Genomic DNA, 25734 nt, shown 5'->3' with positions numbered 1-25734 from the left:
GGACACTTCAAATCTATATGAGTATGATATTTAGATCTTCAAAATTAAAGTAAAAAATCGTAAAAAGCTTGATGTACATGTGTTCAACACTTTATCCCTGCGTCAAGTCAACCATGTAAAATACCCATGAAATAGAGGTTAAAGATTGGATAGCTTACTATGGGCGAAGTACATAATTGTACTAAGATTTGTAGGCTTTGGTTTCTTGCTTATTACAACAATTATGTACATTGACAGATTTCTTGAACAAAAAAAGGACAACTTTGTTTTTTTTTTTTTGTGTTTTGTCCTCAAATTTCTCAAGGCAACAAAACCTGTATGTTTTGTACAAATGCATCGCAAATCCACACATGCAGAAAAAAAAAATCATATTGAATCACTCCAATTATTTGCTTAACTATCACCCATCATCTTTACCAAGATGAGCTTTGTATGATTATAGCTCCTTTAGCTTTAGCCATCGGTTGGGGCAACTTCTTTTACTTTTGGAGCTACTTTCCCTTTTGGCAATGCAGGTTTCACAAAGGTTGGAACCGTCATATTGGAAATGTCATATCTTTCTCTGTTTTGCTTGCCTGCCCGGCATGAGTTTTCCTTGGGTGGATGGGCTGAGAATAAATCCTGGCCTCGCGGCTATCCATCTCTCCATCCAGCTCCAACCCCGGTTTTCTTTGCCCAGAACATGCGATACTGGGTTGCATTTTCCCTGCGCTGAAAATCAACACAATTGATTTTAATTCCCAACATAACATCAAATTATCCAAGTATCAGGCTTGAACTTCACGTTTCCTAACCAGATGAGAGAAGGCATAAGCCATGGCTCTTTCGCGTTTAACTGTTGCTTCTTCTCTCTGTTGAATTCTGGAAAGAATTTCCTCCATGGTTTCAGAGCCTCCACACCATTCTACCTGTAAGCCACTCTAATCTATATGAACGGCTTGATATGTAAGAATCAGATACAAACCTCAATTGCTCGGGCTGACTCACAGGGCCTAACTCTCCATTAATGTAAAAAGATTGATGCAATTTGCATGTTAATGACTCAACTTATTAAGAGGTTACTTGTTTATTTAATTTTCTATACACTTTATAGCTACTCCTATGGAGCCAACGCAAAGAAAAACCTAAGAATAGCAGTTAGTTTGTTCCATGCAGTGAATATTGACCCCTAAAAACAACATAATCCTAACTTGCAGATGCCATAAATTAAAGCTTTCACACCAAAATTGGTTGAAAAAACATCTCATGTAGCTTCGTCTTTGTGAGACCCGTTCCCATCCACGGGATCAAGAGGAGACTCTCAACAAACAAAAATGAGATATTTTTCACTTTGACCCAAAAAATTTTATGGTTCATAGGTAAGAGTTTTAGTCTATACCTATATTCCCATATAGAAATAGAAATGTTTTTGCATTTTACTTAACTTCTATTACCAAGTCTTCATAGTTCAAGTTAACTAGAGGAAATGTTTTTTTTTTTTTTCTTCTTTGTAGATATGGAGATATGTAAAGGCCTATTTAAATAACATTGTAATTTACTGGTACCACTGCTTTACCAAATAATTAGATGTAAGTAAGCAAGTAAGTAATAGTCATTAATATTGAAGAATGACTCAAAATTGAGTTCACATTTGGGCTCAAAGTCCTAGTTTTAGGATATAGTTGGTAGTAGACATTGATTTTTAGGATTAGTTGGTAGTAGTTGTTAAACATGGTTGAGTGATTCCTAATATTCAATCACTTTCTCCACTTTCCCATTATATGTTAACTGTTTGAGTTTTTTTTTTTTTTTGTTAGTTATCTTGGAAGCCTATTAAAAAGCTGATTAGGTTTAATAGGCATGAAAAGTAATTTATTTACAATTAGCCAAAATTAGTTGTTTCTTGTGAGTTAGTGATTTAATTTTAGAAAGCTTACCTCCTTTCCTAACAAATCTTTAGCATCAAAGGCTTATGATCCTTACCCATTTTTTGTATCCACTGAATTATCAACGATGGTAATAAATGATAGTTCAAATGTAGCCCAACCTCTCATTCTAGCGTTCGATGAAAAACATTACAACTTCTGGAGCATTAAGGTGAAAACACTCTTCAAATCTGAAGATCTTTGAGATTTTGTAGAGACTCGAAACGGTAAGAATGACAATGATGAAGGATGGCTGAAAGACAACAAGAAAAACGATTCTAAAGCCCTATTTATCATTCAACAAGTAGTTCATGAGACATTTTTCTCTAAGATTATAGCAACCAACACTTTAAAGGAAGCTTGAAAACCTTGCAGAAAGAGTTTTAAGGCTTTTCAAAAGTTGTGAAACTCCAAACTCTCTGGCATGAGTTTGAAACTTTGATGATGATGAGTAAGGAAATAGTGCAAGATTTTCTTTCTAGAGTAGTTTCTATTGTTACTCAACTAAGATCTTGTATTGATAAGATTATTGATGAGATTGTTGTTTCCAAAGTTTTATGAAGCCTAACTCTAAAGCTTGATCATATAGTTGCTGTAATAGAAGAGTGTAAGGATTTGTCTATTTTTTCCTTTAATGAATTGATGGGTTTTTTGCAAGCTTATGAGGTAAGGTTGAACAAATCACAAGAGAAGACTGATGAAAAGGCATTTCAAGTAAAAAGGGAAAAAACTAGAAAGGAAGTATCTATTGGCAAAAGATGTGGCAAAGGAAGCTTTCGTGGAAGAGAATGTGACAAAGGTAGAAGAAGAGGTCATTTGGATAAACAAGAGAGGTAGTTTGTTGGTGAGCAAAAAAGGAACAATATCACTGTCCAGAGTTACAATTGCAAGAAATTTGGGCATGTAAAGGCAAATTGTTGGAACCAAGTGAGTTATGTGGAGGAAAAAAGTAAAGAGAGTAAGTTATTCATGACCCATTTACCTACTAATGAAGTTCCAAATGATGTTTGGTTTGTGGATAGTGGGTGCTCGAACCATATGACCCCTAATAGATCACTGTTTAAGGATCTTGATAAGTCACAAAAGTTACAAGTCAGACTCAAGATAACAAGCAGATGCAAGTTGAAAGAAAAGCTACCATTACAATGGAGGAAAGCAATGATAAAATAAAATTACTTTCTGATGTGTTCTTTGTTCTTAATTTGGCACATAGTTTGTTAAGTGTTGGACAACTAGTGGCTGATGAAAGTGCAATTGTATTTGAAAATGAAGTATGTGTGATCAAAGATAAATTTGGGCAACCTATGGTGAATGTGCATATGACAAAAAATAAGATGTTTCCACTTAGAATTTCTAACTTAAAAAAGTAAGCTCTTATTGCTAGTATGAAGGATGAATCAAAATTATGGCATCTACGATATGGACATCTCAATATCAAAGGCTTACAGTTACTAAGAAAAAAAGGTATGGTTCTTAGATTGCCTTAAATTAGATCTCTTAATTTATGTGAAGGGTGTATTTATAAGAGACAAGCAAGAAAGTAGTTTCCAAGTGGACAATCATGGAGAGCCTCTGAATGCCTTGAATTGATACGTGCCAATCTATGTGGGCCTATGAGAACTACATCACTTGGTGAGAGTAAGTATTTTTTGCTCTTTACTGATGATTGTAGTCACATAAGTTGGGTTTATTTTCTAACCAATAAGTCATAGACTTTTGAGAGTTTTAAAAAATTCAAGGCTCTTGTGGAAAAGCAAAATGGAGCTTTCATAAAGACTTTTTGCACTGATCGAGCAGGAAAATTTTTATCAATGAGTTTAACCTTTTTTATGATAAAAATAGAATTCACAGGGAATTGACTGCTCCCTATACTCCATAGCCAAATGATGTAGCTGAAAGAAAGAATCGTACTATTATGGAAATGACCAGAAGCTTGTTACAAATGAAAGGACTATTTAATCATTTTTAGGCCAAAGCTGTGGCAATTGTTATTTACTTGTTGAATCTTTCTCCTACAAAAGCAATCCTCAATCAGACACCTTATGAAGCTTGAAAAGGTACAAGGCTAACGGTAAGCCACTTAAGAATTTTTGGTTGTGTTGCATAGTTAATTCTCAGATTCATCACAAACTTAAGATAAATTTTGAAAAATGCATTTTTATGGGATATTGCATTCAATCCAAAGTATATCGTCTATATAATCCTTTTAGTGACAAGGTGATTATTAGTAAAAATGTGATCTTTGATGAAGATAAAAGTTGAGAGTGAAATGGCATTAACAAGACAACTCAAATTATGATTCCAAGTGAAAGTGAGAATCCAAGTGAAAATGTAGTAAATAAAGATATTGAATCAAGCCCCACGAACTCTCTAGGCAGTTCTTATTCATCGATTTCCTCATCTCACTCCTCACTTCCAACTTCACAATACAGCAGTTCACCTTCTTTGAAAGAATTATTAGATGAAACACCTTCAAAAAAGTTTAGATCTTTGAAAGAGATTTATGAAACTTGTCAATTTGCTCTTTGTTTTAGATTCGACAACTTTTGAAGAAGCAGCAAATCAAGAAGAATGGCAGAAAGCAATGCAAGAAGAGATGATGGCAATCCAAAAATATGAAACATGTGAGATGGTAGATCTACCTAAAGACAAGAATGCAATTGGCCTCAAATAGGTGTTCAAAACTAAATACCATGCTAATGGAACCATATAAAAGCACAAAGGCCAGTTGGTGGTGAAAAGATATTCACAGCAACAACATATTGATTTTGAAGAAAATTTTTCTTCAGTTACTCGATTTGAAATGGTGAGAATTATTATAGCCTTGGTTGCACAACTTCATTGGCCTGCTTATCAATTTGATGTCAAGTCTACCTTTTTAAATAGAGACTTGAAAGAAGAGGTGTATGTCAGTCAACCTGAAGGCTTTGTGATCAAAGGCAATGAGACAAAGGTGCACAAGCTAAAGAAAGCACTTTACGGGCTAAAGCAAGCACCACGGGCATGGTATAGTAAGACTGATAGCTATTTTTATCATAATGGCTTTACAAGAAGTGAGAATGAGCCTATTCTTTATGTGAAGAAGAAAAGAAAATATGATCTTATAATTTTTTGCCTTTATGTTGATGATATTATTTATATGGGCTTATGTGATTCTCTTGTTACTGAATTTAAAGCTAACATGATGAAGGAATTTGAAATGTTAGACATGGGTCTGTTGCATTATTTTTTAAGGCTTAAGGTGAAGCAAGGCAAAGATGAAATTTTCATTTCACAAAGAAAGTATGCAATAAATCTACTTAAAGATTTAATTTGCTCAATTGCAATCCAACTGCTACACCAATGAACATGAATAAGAAGTTAAAACTTGAAAATGGTTCAAAAAAAGCTGATGCAAAGACCTTTAGATGCTTAGTAGAAGGTTTGATTTATTTGACCCATACTATACTAGATATTGCATTTTCTGTTAATGTAATATCCAGGTTCATGCAAAGTCTCACAAAACATCATCTTTGAGCAGCAAAAAGAGTCTTACGTTATATTGTTGGAACTAGTGATTTTGGGATTTGATATTAGCAAATTACAAACTTTAGGTTATATGGATTCATTGATAGTGATTGGACAAGTTCATTAGATGATAAAAAGAGTACTTCAGCAAGTGTTTTCACTCTTGGATAAGGTGCCATCACATGGAGTTCAAAGAAACAAGTTACAATAGCTTTATCATCTTCAAAAGCTAAGTATATAGCAGCAACTTCTGCAATTGTCAAGCAATTTGGATTAGAAGACTTCTTGCAGATCTTTGTCAGGTTTAAGATAAAGCAACTAAGCTGTTTTGTGACAACAAGTCAGCAATTGTTATGACAAATAATCCAGCATTTCATGGTAGAACAAAGCATATTGACATTCACTTTCATTTTATTTGTGACTTAGTTGTAGATGGCATAATCAAAAAAGAACATTGTGGAATGGACGAGTAGCTAGTAGATCTTCTCACTAAAGCACTTTCAAAAGAGAAATTTTTCTACTTCAAATTACGTTTTAGAGTATGTGATTTTGAATCAAAGGGGAGTGTTGAAGAGTAATTCAAAATTGAGTTCACTTTTGGGTTCAAAGTCCTAGTTTTTAGGATATAGTTGTTGTAGACACCCAATCAGGTCCGGGCCCGGATCAATTGGGCCTGACCCGGATCAATTGGGCCTGACCCAGATCATTTGGGCCTGGCCCAAATGGGCAAGGCCCAATTGAATTTTTACCCGTATTTTTTATTTTTTATTTTTATTTTATTTTTTTTCTCTCTCTTGTGTATTTTATTATTTATTATTATGTATTAATATATGTATATATATATATATATATATATTTTTTTTCATTAGAATAGATTTATATGTATATAGTTATATATTTATTATTATTATATTATTATTCTTATCTTTTTTTTTTAATTATCTGTTCTGATTTTTTCTAATTTTCAGATATTATTTGAAAATTTTTTATCTTTTGATTTATCTTTCCAATTATCTAGATTTTTTTTTTAATTTTATTTTAATTTTTATTTTGGAGGGCTAGGATTCAAAGTTGAAGACTCCCACTCTGAAGGGGAATTCAATCAGAAGAGTCCAATTGGATTCAAAGACTGAATTCCCGTCCAAAGAGGAATTGGGATTGATCAGAAACTCCTGATCAATCCCTATAAAAGGGACCCCCCTGGAACAGTCAAGAAACAGAGAAAACAGAAGCAAAAGCTACTGATTGAGAGAATAGGGGTGTTTAAAGAGCTAAGGAAAAGTTTAGGAGTGTTCTGGCAGTGAGAAAAAATTTTTAGAAAAATTTGGCGAAAAAATTTTCTGGAAATTTCTGGGAAATTCCAGATTCCGGCGAAAATTCCGGCGACTTTTGAATTTTCCGGTGACAATTCCGGCGAACTTTGAAGTTTCCGGCGACAGACCCAGTTTCCGGCGGAGAATCCCAGAAACCGACGACCATCCGGCCAATTTCCGGCGAAATTCCCAGATTCCGGCGAATTTTCCAGAATCCGGCACCGGCGTTCTTCAAATTCTAGAGAGAAGGCAGAGAAGAAGGGAAGAAGAGAGAGAGAGGGGAGGAACGGTCTGCTGAAAAACGGAGGAAGGTGCCTTTTATACCCTCCCAAAACGACGTCGTTTTGGCTTTAAGTTAATAAGAGGATCCGCGCGTTTTGCCGAACCCGACCCGACCCGAAGCGTCGACCCGCTTTCTGACCCGCGCGTTTCAGCCCCTCCGAGCCGAGCCGAGCCGAGCCGAGCCGCACCAAGCCGAGCCGCGATCCGAGCCGCTCCAGGTTTTTTTTTTTTTTTTTTTTTTGATTTTTTTTTTTTTGAATTTTTTTTTATTTGACTTTGATTTTGATCTTGATTTTTTTTTTCTTTTTTCTTTAATTAATCCGACGACGGAGCCTCTACAAGTAAAAACAGTAGTTTTTCTTGCATACTCCTGAGGTGAGGGAATTTTCTCAATTTTCTGCTAAAAGTATTAGAGTCAATTGAGAATAATTTTCGATAATTAATTAATTAGTTGATCTTGATTTTTCTTTAAATAATCCGACGACGGAGCCTCTACAAGTAAAAACAGTAGTTTTTCTTGCATACTCCTGAGGTGAGGGAATTTTCTCAATTTTCTGCTAAAAGTATTAGAGTCAATTGAGAATAATTTCCGATAATTAATTACTTGGCTGATTTTGATTTTTTTTTTCTTTAATTAATCCGACGACGGAGCCTCTGCAAGTGAAACAGTAGTTTTTCTTGCATACTCCTGAGGTGGGGGAATTTTTCTCAATTTTCTGCTAAAAGTATTAGAGTCAATTGAGAATAATTTTCGATAATTAATTAATTGGTTGATCTTGATTTTTCTTTAAATAATCCGACGACGGAGCTTCTGCAAGTGAAACAGTAGTTTTTCTTGCATACTCTTGAGGTGAGGAAATTTTCTCAATTTTCTGCTAAAAGTATTAGAGTCAATTGAGAATAATTTTCAACAACTAACTACTTGGTAAAATTTTAAGGCTTTTGGATAACACAAATTCAAGCTGGTACCATCTTTTGATGGGCGTTGTGAGGGTGCTATAACCTTCCTCACACGTAACCGAACTCCCGAACTCTGTTCTGGTTAAGCAGACCCGAACCTATTCTTTTAGGGACCCTTAAGCTTAGGTGTTCCCTAAAAGGGCAGATTCCTTAGGTGGCCAATCGCACCTAGATAAAAAAGATTGGTGGCGACTCCCTTAAGTCAATGTCTAGCGATAGATCCCCGGATCTAGACGTTACGACAGCTTGGCGACTTCGCTGGGGACCTTGAGAGTCAGGCCAGCAAATAATTTGTGTTATCCAAAAGCCAAATGAAATTGAACCTTGTTGTATATATGTGTATTATTCATTCATGTTTTATTTACCTTGTTAATTATGTCATTCATGGGCATGTGCATAACATGAGCTCTACACCCGAGCTCTGTCCCTCTAGGAGGGAGTAAAGTACCTATTGCTTTCGTGAGGTCTAATACCTCCGCAGTGGCTAGCGAAATACTCCCACTCAAATTGAACCTTTTCCGCTTGTAGCCTGTAATGGGTGAGGATTAGGGTGCCTTACTAGTCTGTGATGGACAAGGATGTAAGGAGCAATTTGGGAACCTTTAGACTTTGACCCTAAAACCGCATATAGTGAACTTTAAGAGTGCCTAACCCATAGATAGAGCCATCACCCTTCCCTGTTAGAATTGACCAAAAGCATAGGATTCATCCTTTTTACTTTGTGTGATGTTTAAATTTATTTAGTTATTTATTCTTTTTCTGGGTATACTAACCTTTTTTTTTTTTTTCTTTAGCATTGGTTCATGTGCACATCATAAAGTTGCATAAAGAACATTTGCCTGAAAAACGGTCTTCAACAAATTTTTTTTCATGGACACCAATGAACGCCTAGTTTGTTCTTCATCAGTATTAGCACCCTGTGGGACACCTAATGAGGTAAGGGCCTTGTCAGAAAAGACCCAACTGAAGATGGGAGATTGCTTGCCAATTGGGTATGAGTCTACTCTGTCTCAAGAAACATCTATCCTCCTCAAACAGAACAATTTAGAAGATTTGGTTGACATCTGGAAGAAGATGAGTCCGTCAAGACAAGAGCAGTTTTGTCAGAAACATGGGCATATAGCACACCTTCTAGCAGTGGCTGTTGATGATCAACTAATTAGAGCTGCAACACAATTCTGGGATCCTACATACAGGTGTTTCATCTTTAATGAAGTTGATATGACTCCCACCATAGAAGAATATTCGGTCTTGTTGGGTTTGTATCTCAAGACTCCTGACAAGATATATGTCAAAAAGCATAAGTCAGGATTTCGTAAAAGTCTGGCTCAACTCATGGGGATAAACAAGGAAGTTGTGGATTCTCATACAAAGAAGAAACAGGAACAGGTCTGCCTACCTTAGAAGTTCTTTCATGAGTTTCTGATGCAACATGCCAATGAAGAACGGGGGTTGGACATATTTGCCTTGGCTATATACGGACTGGTAATCTTTCCAAAGGTTTTGGGACATATTGAGATAGAGGTAGTTGATTTCTTCGAGAGTGTGATCAATGGCTGTAATCCCTCAACGGTGATATTAGCAGAGACTATCAGATCCTTGAGTTATTGTCGTCGGAATGGAGGGCGCTTCATAGGATGCATACAGTTATTGTATGTGTGGATGAAAAGCCATTTCGAACATGGAAATGGTGCTTTCTCGAAGATTTATATCCGTAATCGCTTTCCGATCAAAGAGTTCTGTGAAAGTGGGTGGTCAAAGCAGAAGTCTAAACAAGAATGGATAACTTTCTTGCAAAAGTTGGAAGGTGCCAGAGTGAGATGGTTAGTCCCATGGATGAATCGAGAGCCTATGTTATACCAATGTGGAGATAGTACAGTGGTTCCACTTCTGGGTTTATGGGGAGTGACGAATTATGCACCGCTCTTAGTGAGGAGACAATTAGGGGGAGAACAGTTTATTCCTATGACTTATGGGCTTCATCAGTTAGATTTCTCTTATAGTGAGCCTAAAGCATTTCAGAGGATGAATGGGATGATCAAAGCATGGAAAAATCCCCAAAGAGTGAGTCCTGGACCATTCACTGAAAAAGTCACTCCAGGTTACTTGGTTTGGAGAACAAAGAGAAGACAGGAAATGGTATTCACTTATGAAGTCTCTCAACCACCGACAGAAGAAAAGCTTGAAGAGATACCATCAGAGTTAGAGCTGGCAACAAAAGAGTTTGAATTTGAAAAGATCAAGTTAAAGAAAGAGATTCAAGAACTTCAAGAAGAAAAAGCCCAGTGGAAAGGTAGAGCTGAAAATTATGAAGTTAAAGTTCATAAGATTGCTAGAGAACGTGATGCAGCTACTGAAGATCTAGCAAGGTTACACCAGGAGCATAAGAGGCTATGTGTGAGAGAAAGGGCCAAAGGGATAACCATTGTTGAGCTGACTGAGGAAAACACAAGACTGAAGCAAGAGTATTCCGAATTAGAAGAAGAAAGTACTGAAGCACAGGCAGAAATTAACATGCTAAACAGTTATTTGAGCGGGCTAAGTCAAAGGTTGGATGAACAAGGAGACCACATTGCTGCATTGGTTAGAGAACATAGAGAATTATCATACCAAGTCTGGTGTGGTAAAAGAGAGAACCTAGGGAGGCAGAAATACATTGAGCACTTAACAACCCAGATCCATAAAGGGGTATGTAAGGCAAAAGAGATGGTGGAAGAGGCAGAAGCATTAAGACAAGTGGTGGCCCCAGTAGGAGAACATGGACAGCGTCTGTTGAACTTCATAGAAGAAGCCAAAGCCCAATATGAACAGATCAAATAATTTTATGGCTATAATTCTAGAGGGATAAACTCAATGTAGATCAAAGTTTTTTGGAATAAATGAAATTTTTTTAGTTGAATACCGTTTTAAGGCAAATGTTCTCTGCATACATGCATTTTTCATTCATTGCATTCTCATTCATTACACTTTAACCATGTGATAATCATGCAAAGTTACTAATTCTGAGGTATGGTACTCAAGGTCCCAAGGATAGCTCCATCTAGCGAAAACCCTGCCCATCGTTTCAACACAAGATCCAGAGCAAGGCAAATGGAGCAGGAAAATTCTCATAGATTCGAAAAGCTAGAAAAAGCTCAGGAGAAGATTGAAAGTGAGCTAAGCAAGATTCTGGAGGCTCTAAATAACATGAACAAAGGAAAAGGAGTTGAAGGAAGTACAAGCCAGCAAGAAGTGGCTGACCCTTTGTACCCTCCAGGTTTTGGCCCGCCTCAAGCTCCGTCTGCCCAAGAGGTCCCACCACAACATTTCGCATATCCAACATATCCTGGAATGCCATCAACTTTCAACCCAGGGCAGTATAACAGTTATATAAATCCTGTCTTCACTGAAAAGGCAGTAGAACCAATTCCTGATCTAGATGATTTAAAAGAGAAGGAGAAGGAAAAGATGAGAGTGGAAGCCGAGGAGAGTTCCAAGATTAGCATGCTAGAGCAAAGGCTAAGGGCCGTGGAAGGATTTAGCTTCTATGAGTCAGTTGATGCTGCGGGGCTCTGCCTAGTTCCTGATGTGGTTATCCCCCATAAGTTCAAGGTACCAAAATTTGAAAAATATGATGGTACAAAGTGCCCCAAAACCCATATCACCATGTATTGCAGGAAGATGGCAGCTCATGCACAGGATGAGAAACTCTTGATGCATGTTTTTCAAGACAGTCTTACTGGTTCTGCGGCCAGATGGTATGTTCAACTGGACAGGACTCGCATTCGCTCTTGGAGCGATATGGCGCATGACTTTATCAGTCAATACCGACATATCATCGATTTGGCTCCAGATCGTTTGTCTTTACAGAATCTGGAGAAAAAGACAAACGAATCTTTTAAAGAGTATGCCCAGAGGTGGAGAGATATTGCTTCTCAGGTACAGCCTCCTCTGACCGAGAAAGAAACTACAGTGCTATTTGTTAGCACTTTAAAACCTCCCTATTATGAAAAGATGATAGGGAATGCAACAAAGAATTTTACCGATATGGTAATTTCAGGAGAAATCATTGAAAGTGCCATCAAGAATGGCAAGCTAGAAGGGAATGAAGCATCTAGCAAAAGAATCCCAAAGAAAAAAGAAACTGAAGCTCAGGCTGTGAGCTTTGATAGACAGCAACTTAGGGGTTATTCGCCCTACCCCCCACCAGAATATCTGCCCTATCACCCCACTGTAAATAACACTTCTTTTCACCCATACCAACCACCATACCCCCAAACCTATCAAACCTCTCATAGACCCCAAAATACCATGTACAGTTCTAACATTCAACCCACCCCAAAACCACAAATTCGCCCAACTAACCCTGCTGGTGGCTCGCGGGAGCAACGAACCACTCGCGAAAGACCTATTTTTGACCCTATTCCCATGACCTATACGGAATTATACAAGGAGCTCTACAACAATCATTTGATTGCTCCAAGTAAATTGGAACCCCTCAAGCCACCTTACCCTAAGTGGTATGATCCCACTGCCCACTGTGACTACCATTATGGGATTGCTGGTCACTCCACCGAAAATTGCACTACCCTGAATATAAAAGTGCAACGATTGATTAAGGATGGGATGATTTGCTTTGATACTGGAGGGATGACTGCACCAAATGTTAGTGGCAATCCTTTGCCAAATCATAATGTGAATGTTATAGGTGAAGAGCATGAGCGCCATGTGAAGAAAGAAGTGGTAGATATTAAGACACCTCTCGATCAGTTGTTTGATGTCTTACGAAAGGCAGACATGATGCAACTGGTAAGTCCACACAGCTATCATGGAGCATATATAGCTGGTACTAGTTGTAAGTATCATAGTGGGGCAAGAGGCCACTCCATTGAGACCTGTAAACAATTTCACCGAGAGGTGCAAAAACTCCTGAATTCACATCAGATAGAGGTCTACGAAAAAAAAAAAAGCTTGAAGAATGCTGAGGTGTGCATGAATGATAGGCCTGAAAAGCTGTTTCCCAAACCAGTGACAATTCGGTGTGGAAACAAACCAAAATCAGTCATAGACAAGCTCCTCCCTAGGCCGGTAACTTTTAAAGTCCCAACTCCTTTCCCATACAAAGATGATAAAGCTGTACCCTGGAGATATGGATGTGACGCTGTAGTGCAGGGGCAAAAAGAAGAGGTCTCCAAAGCCGATGCTTCTAACATTACTGGTGTAGGAGGCATTACTCGAAGTGGGAGATGTTACACCCCAGAAATGCTAGAGAAGGCTAGAAGAGAGAAGGCTAAAGAAGGAGAAAGACGAAATAATCCAGAGATAGAGCCTGAAGAAGATCAGCCAAAGCCAGTATCAGAAAGGGAGGTTTGTGAATTCCTGAAGCTGGTAAAACATAGTGAATATTCAGTTGTGGAACAGTTGAATAAAATGCCAGCTCGAATCTCATTGTTATCACTGTTGCTGAATTCAGAGCCACATCGAAATGCCTTACTGAAAGTGTTGAATCAGGCATACGTGGCACATAACGTGTCTGTCGAATATGTGAATCACTTGGCTGGAAACTTAGTCATGCCAAATCACATTTCATTCAGTGATGATGAGATTTCTTTGGAGGGAAAGAGAAATGCTAAGGCCTTGCATATCACAGTAAAGTGCCAGAGCCATATCATAGCTAAAGTCCTTATCGATAATGGTTCTGCCATCAATGTCATGCCTATGTCAACTTTGGCAAGGCTACCCATCGATTATTCTCATATGCGAGATAGTCAGATGATTGTGAGAGCCTTTGATGGAACCAGAAAAGAAGTCCTGGGGGATATTGAGATGCCCTTACAAATTGGGCCGTGCACCTTCAATATAACATTTCAAGTGATGGATATCTCTCCATCCTACAGTTGTCTGTTAGGAAGGCCATGGATTCACATGGCAGGAGCTGTACCCTCTACTTTGCATCAAAAGATCAAATTCAATGTGAAAGGTCAATTAGTAGTGGTAGTTGGGGAGGAAGACATGCTAGTGACCCAACCATTGAACACTCCATATGTAGAGGCTGCCGAAGAAGCATTGGAGTGCTCCTATCGATCTTTTGAATTGGTCAATACTGTAGGTGAAGGATTTCAAAGTCAGCCTTTTTCAAAGATAGTGGTGAGCCAAGTCATCAACAAAGGCTGGTGTCCAGGACTTGGGCTAGGCAAAAATTTGCAGGGAATTAAAGAACCTCCGACAATAGCGGACAATAGCGACAGGGCAGGCTTAGGATACGAGATGGCAGAGTGGGAAGTCAAAAGAAGGCCATCAAGAAAGACAGCAAGACTGATGTTTATCCCACAATTGTACGAAACCTTCAGACCTGGAGGATTTATGAACCCAGATGCAAAGAAAAGTGTGGAAGAGGACTTTGCCCAGTTAGCCATTAATGCTGTTGAAGATGAAGTGGGGCTCAACAAAGAAGAATGGGTTCGCCTTTGTCCACAAGACTATGAGCTGAACAATTGGAGTGCCATTGAAATGCCTCTGACTTTTGATTTTGATTCAATGTAATTGTAACATCTCAATAGCTTTTGCCCAAGGCTATGGGGTGATCCTTTTGTTTGGGCCATTCATCATTTATTATTTTTAATAAAAAATAGGGAGGATGCATTTACATTTATTTCTTCTCATGCCTTCATTATTTTCACCTTTCAAACACATCTTGCCAACATATCCCATTTCATTCAATTTCAGGTCTTTAAATGAACAAGAAGATAATCATGATAACCATCAAGAGGTTAACTTTGAGAATTCAATTAATACTGATGAACTTGACAATGAAGAGAATTCTGAAGAATATGTTATGTCTCCGGACCTAATGAGGATGATTGAACAAGAGAATAAGCCAATTGAGCCTTATCAGGAGGTAGTGGACTTAGTGAATCTGGGAGATGAAGAAAATAAGAAAGAGGTTAGAATGGGCACTTCACTTCCATCTGGAGATAGGCGACGGTTGGCAGACCTACTTCAAGAATTTATAGATATATTCGCTTGGTCTTACCAGGATATGCCAGGACTGAGCACAGAGATAGTGGAGCACAGATTGCCCCTAAAGTCAGAATGTAAGCCCGTTCAACAGAAACTGAGACGGATGAAGCCCGAAATGCTGCTAAAGATTAAAGAGGAGGTGAAGAAACAATTTGATGCAGGTTTTCTGCAAGTGGCCAAGTATCCAGAATGGGTAGCCAATATAGTCCCAGTTCCTAAGAAAGATGGAAAAGTACGAATGTGTGTAGACTATCGGGATTTGAATAAGGCTAGCCCAAAGGATAACTTTCCTTTACCTCATATCGACACACTGGTAGATAACACAGCTAAGCATTCGATTTTTTCCTTTATGGATGGTTTCTCGGGGTATAATCAGATAAAAATGGCTACAGATGATATGGAAAAGACTACTTTTGTGACCATGTGGGGAACTTTCTGCTACAAAGTCATGCCTTTTGGGTTAAAGAATGCTGGGGCAACATATCAAAGGGCTATGGTAACACTCTTTCATGACATGATGCATAAAGAGATTGAGGTGTATGTAGACGATATGATTGCAAAGTCTTGTGAGGGTGAAGATCATGTTACTAGCCTCAGAAAGTTATTTGAGAGGTTAAGGAAATTTCAGCTCAAATTAAACCCAGCCAAGTGCACCTTTGGGGTAAAGTCAGGGAAGTTGCTAGGCTTTGTGGTCAGTGAAAGAGGAATTGAAGTTGATCCCGATAAGATACAGGCCATCCAAAATTTGTCACCTCCCAGCACGCCAAGAGAAGTTCGAGGTTTTCTGGGGAGATTGAACTACATCTCTCGGTTTATCTCTCAGCTTACTTACAAATGTGATCCCATATTTAAGCTTCTCCGTAAGAATAATCCTGGGAAATGGAACGAAGAATGTCAAGAGGCATTTGATAAAATTAAGCAGTATTTATCGAACCCTCCAATATTGGTGCCACCTGTTCCAGGAAGACCTTTAATTCTGTACCTAACTGTAAATGAAAATTCAATGGGATGTGTGCTGGGGCAGCAAGATGAAGCTAGCCGAAAGGAGAGAGCTACTTACTATCTGAGTAAAAAATTCACGGAATATGAATCCAAGTATTCTTCATTGGAGAAAATGTGTTGTGCATTAGCGTGGACTGCCAAAAGACTCAGACAGTATATGCTTTATCACACTACGTGGCTCATAGCAAAATTGGATCCAATTAAGTATATCTTCGAGAAGCCTTCTTTGTCAGGAAGAATCGCTAGATGGCAAGTAATGCTCTCAGAATATGACATTATATATGTGAGCCAAAAAGCAATAAAAGGAGGCGCTATAGCAGAATTTCTTGCAGATCGTGCTACTGAAGAGTATGAGCCGATGAAGCTGGAATTCCCTGACGAAGACTTAATGACTATTTCCCGACTGGAGGAAAGGGAGCATATGGAAAGATGTTGGAGAATGTACTTTGATGGAGCTGCTAACGCCTTGGGGCATGGAATTGGGGCAATTTTGATTTCTCCAGAAGAACAATACTATCCTGTAACAGCGAGGTTAAATTTTAATTGCACAAATAACATCGCTGAGTATGAGGCATGTGTCATGGGCCTGCAAGCTGCTATAGAAAGAAGAGTGAAAGTACTGAAAGTATTTGGAGACTCAGCTCTAGTTATATACCAGTTGAAACGGGAATGGGAGACGAGAGATTCAAAACTCGTTCCGTATCATAAGTATATTCTAGAGTTGACGAAACAATTTGAAGATGTCCAGTTCGATCACTTACCTCGAGAAGAAAATGTGATTGCTGATGCATTGGCTACTCTGGCTGCAATGATTCGAATTAATGATGACACCGACATTCAGCCCATCAAGTTAGATGTTAAGGATATACCAGCGTATTGTTCTAATGTAGAGGGGGAAGAAGATGGAAAACCCTGGTATTATGACATCTTACAATATGTCAAGGATCAGCAGTATCCAGTTCATGCAACAGAAAATGATAAAAGGGTCATCCGAAGATTGGCTATGAGCTTTTTCCTGGATGGGGATATCCTTTACAAAAGAAGCAAGGATCAAGTACTATTGAGGTGTGTAAATGAGACTGAAGCGAAAAAAATCATTGAAGAGGTGCATGATGGAATATGTGGGGCACATACTAGTGGACATATGATGGCAAGACAGATTATGAGAGCGGGATATTACTGGTTAACGATGGAGAATGATTGCATTGATTATGCTCGTAAATGCCATAAATGCCAGATATATGCTGATAAGATTCATGCTCCGCCGTCTGCTTTACATGTTATGGCACCACCATGGCCATTTTCAATGTGGGGCATGGATGTCATTGGTCCAATCACCCCAAAGGCTTCTAACAGGCACAGATTCATTTTTGTGATGATAGATTACTTCACAAAATGGGTAGAAGCAGCTTCATATGCAAACGTGACACACTCCGTGGTTTGCAAGTTCATAAAAAAGGAGATTATCTGTAGATATGGGCTTCCGGAGAAAATCATTTCAGACAATGCCAAGAATCTAAATAGCAAGATGATGCAAGAAATATGTGCTCAATATAAGATCAAGCATCATAACTCGGCACCATACAGTCCAAAAATGTATGGGGCAGTTGAGGCAGCCAATAAGAACATAAAGAGGATTTTGGAAAAAATGACCGAGACTTACAAAGATTGGCATGAGAAGTTACCATTCGCATTGCATGCATACCGAACGTCAGTTCGCACCTCTACTGGGGCAACCCCATTTTCTTTGGTTTATGGGATGGAAGCTGTACTACCAGTGGAAGTAGAGATCCCCTCTTTGAGAGTTTTAAAAGAAGTTGAGTTAGAAGAAGCCGAATGGATTCGTGAACGTTATGAGCAGTTAAATTTCATAGAAGAGAAGAGATTGACTGCACTGTGCCATGGTCAGTTATACCAAAGAAGAATGATGAGGGCTCATGATAAGAAGACTCGGCCTCGTTGCTTTCGAGAAGGAGAGTTGGTTTTGAAAAGAATTCTCCCAATCCAGCACGATAGTAGAGGAAAATGGACTCCGAATTGGGAAGGGCCGTATGTGGTGAAACGGGCTTTTTCGGGTGGAGCATTGATACTGACTGAGATGGATGGAAACGATTTACCCCATCCTGTAAATTCTGATGCTGTGAAGAAATACTATGCTTGAAAAAAAATACAAAAAAATAAAAAAATATAAAAAATGGAAAAAATGAAAAATGATGAAAAATGAAAAAAAAATGGAAAAAAAGAAAAAGTGAATGAAAAAGGAGGACTCAAGGCGAAAACCCAAAAAGGGCGGTTTGAGTCATAGGGGGTTGTCTAAGTTGAAAACCTGAAAAGGCAGCTTAGATAAGGAGGATACGGCATCGAATTTAAAAGTCTGCTGATATAGGGGCTAGCAAGTTCGGAAGAGTTCCAAGTTGTTAAATACATCAGAGGGTTGAGTTTTCATAAAAGACTTTGAGATGTGTTATCATGATTATCTGATTGTTCATTTTGGGCTTTGTCCCCATACCTATCCTTGTAATTCTTTCTTGACCAAAGTTTGCCAACATTTTGCTAATAAGAGACATTCTATTCCATTCTTTGTGTCTTTTTTCTTATGACTGTTTCTCAACATTCAGATTCTTTTCTTCTTAATACCCCACCATTGAAGAAATGTGCAAATGCATTCTTACTTTTTGAATTTGAAATAATGATTGATGAATGAATAACCACAGGAAAGATTTTTACATTACATTGAATGAGTCAAGAGTGAGAAAGGCAGAATCGACATGTTCAGTTCCTAATTAGGAAATTGAATCTAGGAAGAGATTTCTTACAAGAAGAATGTGAGTGGAAGAGACAATTGAGAGCTACACTGGTTCGATCTTAGAAGAGCAGTGCAATTGGATCCTTGAGGAATCAAAGGGCTTGACACCCAAGAAAAAAAAGAGCTTGAGAAACTTGAGTACCATACATTGAACAGGAATTAATTGCCAACATTTGCATAGCATGCATTGAAAATCATGCACATTGCATAGCATACACTACTTTCAGGAAAGTATAGTGTACAAATTCAAGAAGCAGGGGTGTTCCAACATCCCACATGGAAAAGACAGATATGAAAAAACTTTGCAAGTTTGAGAAGAAACTTGTCAGGTAAGTTCCTAATCCTCGAAATAGGATGTCTCTTGGTATCAGGGTTGATTTATAAGACCTTTGGGCATAATCTCCTGAAATCCCTTCAAACACAACTTTCAACTCCTTCGGACATGATTGTCTAGGAGTATTTACTTTCCAAAGTTCGTTGCCTCTGTTGAGAGGAGCAATTTACTTTTCAAAGTCGTGGTACCTCTGTTTAGAGGAGCAATTTATTTTTCCAAAGTCGTGGTACCTCTGTTGAGAGGAGCAATTTACTTTCCAAAGTCGTGGTACCTCTGTTGAGAGGAGCAATTTACTTTCCAAAGTTCGTTGCCTCTGTTTAGAGGAGCAATTTACTTTCCAAAGTTCGTTGCCTCTGTTTAGAGGAGCAATTTATCTTTCCAAAGTCGTGGTGCCTCTGTTTAGAGGAGCAATTTATTTTTCAAAGTCGTAGAGCCTCTGTCAAGAGGAGCTAAAAAAAAAAAAAAAAGTCGAGTCGGGTCTTGACTGGGTGTCTACGTCTTTGCGCAATTTCTGTTTCACAGAAAATACGCAAAGAGGGGCAGCTGTAGACACCCAATCAGGTCCGGGCCCGGATCAATTGGGCCTGACCCGGATCAATTGGGCCTGACCCAGATCATTTGGGCCTGGCCCAAATGGGCAAGGCCCAATTGAATTTTTACCCGTATTTTTTATTTTTTATTTTTATTTTATTTTTTTTCTCTCTCTTGTGTATTTTATTATTTATTATTATGTATTAATATATGTATATATATATATATATATTTTTTTTTTCATTAGAATAGATTTATATGTATATAGTTATATATTTATTATTATTATATTATTATTCTTATCTTTTTTTTTTAATTATCTGTTCTGATTTTTTCTGATTTTCAGATATTATTTGAAAATTTTTTATCTTTTGATTTATCTTTCCAATTATCTAGATTTTTTTTTTAATTTTATTTTAATTTTTATTTTGGAGGGCTAGGATTCAAAGTTGAAGACTCCCACTCTGAAGGGGAATTCAATCAGAAGAGTCCAATTGGATTCAAAGACTGAATTCCCGTCCAAAGAGGAATTGGGATTGATCAGAAACTCCTGATCAATCCCTATAAAAGGGACCCCCCTGGAACAGTCAAGAAACAGAGAAAACAGAAGCAAAAGCTACTGATTGAGAGAATAGGGGTGTTTAGAGAGCTAAGGAAAAGTTTAGGAGTGTTCTGGCAGTGAGAAAAATTTTTTAGAAAAATTTGGCGAAAAAATTTTCTGGAAATTTCTGGGAAATTCCAGATTCCGGCGAAAATTCCGGCGACTTTTGAATTTTCCGGCGACAATTCCGGCGAACTTTGAAGTTTCCGGCGACAGACCCAGTTTCCGGCGGAGAATCCCAGAAACCGGCGACCATCCGGCCAATTTCCGGCGAAATTCCCAGATTCCGGCGAATTTTCCAGAATCCGGCACCGGCGTTCTTCAAATTCTAGAGAGAAGGCAGAGAAGAAGGGAAGAAGAGAGAGAGAGGGGAGGAACGGTCTGCTGAAAAACGGAGGAAGGTGCCTTTTATACCCTCCCAAAACGACGTCGTTTTGGCTTTAAGTTAATAAGAGGATCCGCGCGTTTTGCCGAACCCGACCCGACCCGAAGCGTCGACCCGCTTTCTGACCCGCGCGTTTCAGCCCCTCCGAGCCGAGCCGAGCCGAGCCGAGCCGCACCAAGCCGAGCCGCGATCCGAGCCGCTCCAGGTTTTTTTTTTTTTTTTTTTTTTTTGATTTTTTTTTTTTGAATTTTTTTTTATTTGACTTTGATTTTGATCTTGATTTTTTTTTTCTTTTTTCTTTAATTAATCCGACGACGGAGCCTCTACAAGTAAAAACAGTAGTTTTTCTTGCATACTCCTGAGGTGAGGGAATTTTCTCAATTTTCTGCTAAAAGTATTAGAGTCAATTGAGAATAATTTTCGATAATTAATTAATTGGTTGATCTTGATTTTTCTTTAAATAATCCGACGACGGAGCCTCTACAAGTAAAAACAGTAGTTTTTCTTGCATACTCCTGAGGTGAGGGAATTTTCTCAATTTTCTGCTAAAAGTATTAGAGTCAATTGAGAATAATTTCCGATAATTAATTACTTGGCTGATTTTGATTTTTTTTTTCTTTAATTAATCCGACGACGGAGCCTCTGCAAGTGAAACAGTAGTTTTTCTTGCATACTCCTGAGGTGGGGGAATTTTTCTCAATTTTCTGCTAAAAGTATTAGAGTCAATTGAGAATAATTTTCGATAATTAATTAATTGGTTGATCTTGATTTTTCTTTAAATAATCCGACGACGGAGCTTCTGCAAGTGAAACAGTAGTTTTTCTTGCATACTCTTGAGGTGAGGGAATTTTCTCAATTTTCTGCTAAAAGTATTAGAGTCAATTGAGAATAATTTTCAACAACTAACTACTTGGTAAAATTTTAAGGCTTTTGGATAACACAAATTCAAGCTGGTACCATCTTTTGATGGGCGTTGTGAGGGTGCTATAACCTTCCTCACACGTAACCGAACTCCCGAACTCTGTTCTGGTTAAGCAGACCCGAACCTATTCTTTTAGGGACCCTTAAGCTTAGGTGTTCCCTAAAAGGGCAAATTCCTTAGGTGGCCAATCGCACCTAGATAAAAAAGATTGGTGGCGACTCCCTTAAGTCAATGTCTAGCGATAGATCCCCGGATCTAGACGTTACGACAGTTGTTATAGATGTTGGTTTTTAGGATTAGTTGGTAATAGTTGTTAAACGTGGTTAAGTGATTCCTAATATTCAGCCATTTTTTCCACTTTCCCATTATATGTTAATTGTTTGAGTTTTTTTCTCCGTTAGTTATCTTGTAAACCTATTAAAAGGCTGATTAAGTTTAATAGGTATGTAGAGTAATTTATTTACAATTACCCAAAATTAGTTATTTCTTATGAGTCAATAATTTAATTTTAGAAAACTGACCTCCTTCCCCAACAATTAAGTAGGCATCTCTAGTTCATGAAGCTTAGCCTCAAGTTTCAACTGATTTTCCAATTTCTTTTGCTTAAGCCTACCTTCTGTAACCATACATAGTCTCCAGGTTTTGATTTGAGATTGTGCATTGCACCAGGAATTTAAATAGCTTAGTGTGCTTGATGTTTGCTTTTTGACTGTATGTCCTTGAATCAATATATTGAATCTACCGGCATCTCTCAACCGATGAACTGATTTTCTTGCTCGAGAATATGTAATAAAAGGATAAATCATTAGGTAGCAGAGATGATAGGGATTATTAAGAACAATATCGGAATCTATACATTATGTATATATGTATGTATGTATGTATGTATGTATTTTATGTATGCATGTATAAAAAGCATGTGAGCTTGAAAATTGTTAATGGTATAAGGAAAACTGTTGTCTTTCTTTTCCAAGTTCCCTTTTAGAAATGCTTCTAGTAATTTACAATTTGCGTTATAATTTTTAGTTTATGCCATCCAAATAAATTATGGCAGTGAAGATTTAAATTAATTATGAGCCTAATGGTTAGTTGCATTAATGAAAAACCTAACACTTTGGATTGATTTGTTCAATCTAAACCAAAGGCAATGACATTTATTTATTCTTGTGGGTTGCCCCCAAATAAGAGTATGCTTTCATAAATTATCGTTATTAATTTGTACTAACCTAATTTTAATGGATCCAACAGAATCTACCACTCTATGAATATGATCTATATTTGCATTTATTCATCTACAAAACCATCCAAATATTCAATGAAAAAAAAAAAAGCTTGAAAAACTACTGTATCATCCTTCAATTACCTTGTTTTAGGGAAAAATACGTAGTCTCTCATTTTATCATGTGAATGACAGAAGTAAAATTGAAAACTATTGATGCAATCATCCTTAAGAGGAGATATCTAGTAGATTTAGGGTTCAAATCCCAACACCTGTAATTTCTTTCTCTACTTCCAGGCTGCAACCTCCTTTGTACCAAAAAAAGAAAAAAAGGCTATCGGTCTTGTCTTTTACTCCCATATAGTATAAAGTTAACTTGGAATAATAGACTAGCTAGACTAAAACAAGTCATTGTTTCTCATTATGTGGCTAAACATAATGTTGTTGCTTGTTTCCTAGAAATTACAAAGAAAAAATGGTAGATGAGTCTCATTTTCTTATACAGAGAAGGGACAAAGTTAGCAATTCTGCTCTTCTTAGATGTATGTAGATTAGAGATAAATGTGAAGTTTTGGTCCATTCAAGCATCAACTTCAAATATATGCTAAGGTTGTTGGGAAATAATTGTTGCAAAAAGATGTACCTGGATATAACTGCCTCATAAATTATAATACAGGTTAAATGCATTTTTGATGTTGATATGAATAACATGGAGATCCATTATTATACCCTTTACGCCCGAAAAGCCTTTTGAATTCGAATAGCAACTATCTCTACCATTGCCAGTCCAGGAAGACCAGTTGCTGGACTCCTTGCCTCTTCAGTAGAATCATGACCCCCTTCACCACCATTTGATTTTTCATTAGCCGAGTGCACCTGTTTTGATGGGGTCTGACAGCAAATTAGTGACGAAGAATTACAGAAACAAGAACGATGTACAGGCTGCAACATGCTCTGAATAGAGAAACATTTTATTTTAAAAGGAAGCCGAAGCATGCTCTGAATAGAAAAACATTGAATAGTATGTTCACACACAATTAAAAGAATAAATAAAAAAGAAATAGATTAATAAGAGAGTGAGAAATTTAAGGAAGGGGAGGGCCAATGAGATTGAGAGCTCTTGTAGATACTTTGTGTAACACCTTAATCCTACATCAGAATGTTGGAGAATCTATTATGATATATAAATAGAGATTTAAACTCATACTTGTGAGATACTTTTTATAAGACAAAAGCATGAGACTTTCCGGTCTATAAAAGCACTGCTGAAATAATGGTGCCCAGAAGTAACATAAGTACTGCTTTGAAGCAGATCCACCGAGGGTTTTCAACACCCTCAACAACCTCAACATTTTGTTCCTCAGACCCCAACAGATCATATCCTCTCTTGGTTTGCAGCAAAACAATTTAAGGAAGTCAGTCTTTGTAAGTTATAATCTCTAGAGAAGTCATCAATACACAACTTACCTGACAAAATCTGTCAATAAACTTAAATGTACCAGAATCAGGTCAACCCCGGTTTCCTTTGCCTCTTGAATCCACTTTTTGATAACTTTAGCAAAATTTTCCTATTGAACAAGAGAGTCAAGGGAGGTATCAAAATCCGCCATTACTTTTCTCAATAGCATGATCCTTATCCAATCTATCTCTTCAAAATGGATTCGTATAATCAATGCTTTCAGTTCAGAAGGTGAAAGACCACACTATCAAGATGCTCATCAATTGTCTCAAAACAACTTGTCAGATTCTGTTTAGAGCGTCTATAAATGTTAAGAGTACATGAAAAGTGGCAAGAGTACCAGTAGAGTGGTAAGTTTTTTTTAAATGTCAAGATCAAACCTACAATTTCACAATCAATCTCATTTCCTTAAAAAAGGGAGATATTATTTGTTAATTAAACAGTTTTTGGTAGCAATCTTTTCTAATTTTTTTCAATCCAATAAACAAACTATACAATTTATCAATTGACAATAGGCGAGGGAATCCAACTTAAATTTGAAATTACAAAAAATTTAATATTTAATAAAAATGGGATAACACTACTTAAAGCGGAGAGGCTGGGAAGGTTAGAATGGGAGACTTGAAGAGATTAAACTTGACCAACTAGACTTTTCTTTTCCCCTTTTTTCTGATCCAGCTTGACCAATTAAGTTTTTTTTTTTTCTTTTTCTTTTGATCAATTTGATGGAATACAATATGGATAGCAACTTTCTCCTTCAAGTGAAAGAATTAAAATTTATTAATTTAAGATGATAGGTACTTTCGAGTTACATGGTCATTAGCTGATTGGCTTAAGAGATTAAGGAACCTCTTTTCATGATTCAAACGAGAATAGGGCTAAATAGGTTAGCCCTGACAGTTTATGGGGCACTTTTCTCACTGACAGGAAGCATTTTATCATTGGCCCTCAGTGTATGTTGGTTATTGTAAGTGGGAAAGCAAACATTCTATGTTTGTAAAGAGTGCCAATTGGACCCTGATGATGTTGGGTGTAATTAGGAGGTGGGCCAATACCAAGACTAAGCTGTTCTCAAGGAATCCTGGACTCATGTTTGAACGTAGGAATCATTGCATAGAACATGAAACCTAGTCAAATTGAAAAAAGCTTAAATCTGAATTTATGCTTATGCTGTAATAAATATTACTTGCATATCGTAGAAATATGGTTTAAAGAACATGGAGAGATGTAGTATGGAACAACAAAGTAGAGATAAGTTTGTTATTAAAAATAGGGTAAAATGTCAAATTTTTTAAATATTATATATATATATATTAAAATGAAAAAAAAAGGTCTAAACTTATATATAAATTTTTATAAGTTTAAAAATATGATTAATCAAATATATATATATATATATACACACACACACTCTGAGGAAGGTAAACTCAAAGTTTGATAAATCAAATTAAAAATAGTTAAATTTGATTTAAAAATTAAATCATCAATGATAAATGAGAATATAAAACTA

At 37.3% G+C, this 25734-nt stretch overlaps 1 pseudogene; it reads right to left on the bottom strand.

The window, feature by feature from the left end:
* Positions 1 to 386: 386 nt before the first annotated feature.
* LOC111301953 (protein IQ-DOMAIN 10-like) lies at positions 387 to 24192 on the bottom strand (annotated as a pseudogene).
* Positions 24193 to 25734: the final 1542 nt, after the last annotated feature.

Source organism: Durio zibethinus, chromosome 15 (assembly GCF_047325235.1).
Source record: "Durio zibethinus cultivar Kanyao isolate XHJ-2024 chromosome 15, ASM4732523v1, whole genome shotgun sequence".
Classification (NCBI taxonomy): Eukaryota; Viridiplantae; Streptophyta; class Magnoliopsida; order Malvales; family Malvaceae; genus Durio; species Durio zibethinus.
This window is presented reverse-complemented; position numbering and strand designations above follow the sequence as displayed.